Raw genomic sequence first — 4,208 nt, 5'->3', positions numbered from 1 at the left:
GAATCCAAACTATAGTATACAAAATGCTATCGCTCAATGTTTGACTACAGATTTCGGCAAAGCTAAACCGTTGCTGTAGCAACATAAACTTAACAGGAAGCGAACTACTCTCACTGTAACCAGAGCTGTTTTGTGCTGGACTCGCTAAATAGAATCAAAGTCCCTTTAGGGCATTCTATAGTCTTTGATAGAATACAGTTGTTTCACATTCTTCTTCTTATTATTATTATTATAAATGATAGTTACACGATATAGAAAATAAAATACGTTAGTTTTTATATGAAACGTTTGTAAGGAAATAAAAAACATACTTAGGCAACAAAATTAGGTAATAATTCACAATATGCCAGGTCAAATCCGTCTAATTTAACTAAACGCCACCTCATACCTAACATTTTTTTTGTTTGATAAACTGCCTTGTTGTGGTGAACGCATATGAATACATGCTCCTCTACTGCGTGGTTCTCAAACAACCACTATGGTCTCAACAAATTTAAAGGTGGTTGCGGCGCAAGATTACTTAAAATAATTAAAATGCAAGTATTATTAATAATTAAATTAATATTATTAATAATACATTTAAAAAAAATCTAACTTATGAAATGGTAAAAACACACAAAAAAAATTAAAAGCTAAAAACAATTTTCCTTTTTTTCTCTCAAAACCTATCCACCTTTTTCCTGAGTAACCGTGAGCGTCTATGATGGATTCTAACTTCCGGTTGGGTGCTCTCGTGTTCCGGTCTCCATAGAAATCTATGTTAAAATGGGTTAAAAGATCGACTGATTTAATTAAACCTAAACCTTTTGAATATAACTAAATTAAAAATGTGCACAGGGTTAAGCTGTGCTGTTGTTGGCTGTCACAGTAACAACAATAAGCATAAAGTACTTGTTATACCAGCAAAATGTTCAGTGCTGTATTCCTTGCATAAACGATGACAAAAGAAAACAAGCATGGTTTAAAGCTTATAAGTTAAAATACTTAGTGTAAAATAAAAAATAAAGTGTGCTTGCTGTGAACTGGTGAAATATGGTGCCATGTGCTTTTTAACCCATTTTCATAGGTTTAACATTATATTATTGGCTCGGAAAATACATGAATTTGACTAGAAATACCAGAAACCGGAAATGTAAAGCACCCTTCCAGTCAGTCGAGACTTCCGAGTTCAGGAAAAAGGTGAATAGAGTGTTTGAAAGATAGGGGTTCGGAATTTTGACTATTTGGATTGGTGTGAAACGCAGCAGGCAGTCGGTAAGGACTGAATGGGATGACTCTTAATTGAAGACGCACCAAGCAATGTCTAGGTTCCTTTTAGTTTACTGAAGAACTTGAGTATACATGTGTGGTTCTGTAAGAATTGAACAAAGAAAATAAACTTATTGATATATACATATACAAATATAAACATCCACTTTAAATAGTTAAACTGTAATTAAATGAACATAGTAATAACATGAATAAAGCATTCTGAACATTTCTGGGTGTTATTTCTCCAAATGTCCACATGAATATTGCTTAACTGTGCGGCCATAAGCACGTGAAAATGACTGATTGTTGGGTGATAACAATAATCTCCAACTAGTGCATACAAACAGCAATGACACCATGTGCAATAGATATAAACGTCTCGTATTAAGCAGAACATATAAATACTCGGATATATACTGAATAGAAAGATGAATCCAGTCAGGATGTAGCTAATAAACTGGTCTTATGATTTCGTAAACATACGACAATTTCTCAAACACGACAGAAATATAGGCTGTATACAGTACTAACTTCTTTCACATGCAAGCACACATTAACTCAATATAACTTCAACTCAGTGAGGATCCAGCAGGGATGGATAAGTTAAACTAAAACTGACGAACTTTCTACTTCTACCAGCGTGATGCAACTGCTTCCCTTCGAACTCCTCTTCCACTCACGCTGAGGACGCAGTGGTAATATCGAACGCGCTGATTGGTTGGGATTATCCGGGTTATTCAAGACTATCCGGGCCTTTTATACAGCCGCCCCCGAATTCAGGGACTGAATTCGCTCCTCTCTCAAAAGGCCGGCATCCTGACATTAATCGTCCTCAGGTAGGGCTGAAAGCTGAATGAGTCGGGCCACAATTCGTGTATAAGTCCTGTCTTTTACATCCACACTGGCTGTCCGAACTCTCCCATCTGAGCCTGGGAAAACCTGGGTTACCTTCCCAACTGGCCAGAGGGCACGAGGAAGTTGAGGATCGACAATCATAACCACATCACCAATCTCTAGTGTCTTCTTGTCGGTTTTCCATTTCTGGCGGGCTTGGAGGCTGGGTAGGTAATACTTAAGGAAGTGTCTCCAGAAATGATCTGCAAGCAGTTGACTGTGGCGCCAGCATCTGCGACTCAGGATTTCGGAATCTTGATAGACTACCTGAGGTAAGGATGCATCTCGACGCCCAATCAGGAAGCAGAACTGGGTTACTGGGTCAAGGTCGTCTACATCCGAGGAGGTATACCCAAGCGGCTTTGAGCTGAGGACCCCTTCAACTTCAATCAAGACTGTTCTTAGCACTTCCTCTGTGACAGTCTGGGCCCCGACGGTGACTTTGAGGGCTGCTTTGATTGAGCGGATTTGCGTCTCCCAGCAACCTCCGAAGTGAGGTGCACCTGGTGGGTTGTAGACGAATTTGATTTGCTGGCTGGCGAGGTGACTCTGTAGTTCAGCCTGCATGGCCGCGAAGGACTCCCTCAGTTCACGGTCTCTCCCTTTGAAATTTGTGCCCTGGTCACACAGCAACTCGTATGGTTTCCCTCGGCGTTTTATGAATCGTCTCAGGGCCATCAAGAACGAGTCTGAGTCAATACTATTAAGAATACTCTCTAAGTTGTCTGACAGGGTGTTGTATTACTCTGGCTTTGGCAAGGTTGTGGGTACAGTCACTGATCCACAGAACGCAGAGCGTCTTAACTCACTACTTTGCTCTTCTAGAGGTAAGGGAGTTTGTTTAGGCCAGCTATCTGGTGGCAGCTTGAGAAATGGTGGTCCCTGACTCCACCGGCTCTCTATGGAGAGGTCTCTAAGGAACTTGCCTCGTGTTATGTCATCCGCTGGGTTGTCTCCATATTTGACATAGTGCCAGGAAGCCAATGCTGTCAGCTCTTGAATCTCTGCTACACGCGTCCCTACAAACACTTTGTAGCGGCATGAACTGGATTTCAACAATGTAAGCACCGTGGTGGAGTCTGACCAGAGTGTAACAGAGTCTATGGGGATTGTCAGTTCTGTAACTAAGAATTTGGAAAGCTGTGCACCACTGAGAGCTGCACATAGCTCCAGACGGGGTATGGACTGCTGCCTACGAGGAGCAACTCAGGACCTGGCAGCCATAAAGGCAACTTCCACTTGACCCCCGTTCTTTTCTGACCGCAGGTAAGCCACTGAGCCGTATGCCTGTTCTGACACGTCACAGAAGATGTGAATCTCATGTCTACAGGACGGCTGATCCATCTGTGAGCTGAAGTAACATCTGGGTAGACATATATCTTCAAGTGCGCTCAATTCTTTCTCCCATTCACACCATAAGGTAAGGAGGTCCTCCGGTAACTGTAGGTCATTCCAGTCGCGTCTCTTGTCCCATAAACGCTGCACCAGTACCTTGGCTCGGGTAGTATAAGGGATGATATAACCAAGAGGGTCATATTGGCTTGCCAGTACACAGTAGATCCTGCGCATTGTCACGGTAGAGCAGCTTTTACCTCGATGTTTGTAGCGAAGAACGTCAGACTAGCAGTGCCAGTGCAGTCCGAGCGTTGACTCACAGACATCTTGCTGGCCTTGGAGGAGCCAGAGGTCACAGGCATCTGACCTAGATTCAGGAGGGAGGTGAGATATTGCGGACGGGCAATTGCTGGCCCACTGCCGCAGTTCAAAGCCACCAGAAGCTAGAAGTGAACAGAGCTGATCAACCAAGTCTTTGGCCTTTTCTTCAGAGGTGAGGCTATGAAGACAATTGTCCACATAAAACGACTTTTCAATGACTTCTCTGACTTTGTCTCCAGGCAGGCTGTGATCCACGACATGCCTCTGCAGGGCGTAGGTGGCACAACAGGGGCTGCATGTCGTACCGAAGGGAAGCACCTGCCATTCATAGACGTCGGGAAGTTGTTCTGGCCTTAAATCCCTCCACAGAAATCAAAGTAAGGGCATGTCATCAGGGAGCAGCCTCA

This window comes from Garra rufa, chromosome 10 (assembly GCF_049309525.1).
Source record: "Garra rufa chromosome 10, GarRuf1.0, whole genome shotgun sequence".
Taxonomy (NCBI): domain Eukaryota; kingdom Metazoa; phylum Chordata; class Actinopteri; order Cypriniformes; family Cyprinidae; genus Garra; species Garra rufa.
The sequence above is the reverse complement of the archived record's forward strand: the minus strand, read 5'-3'. Positions refer to the sequence as shown.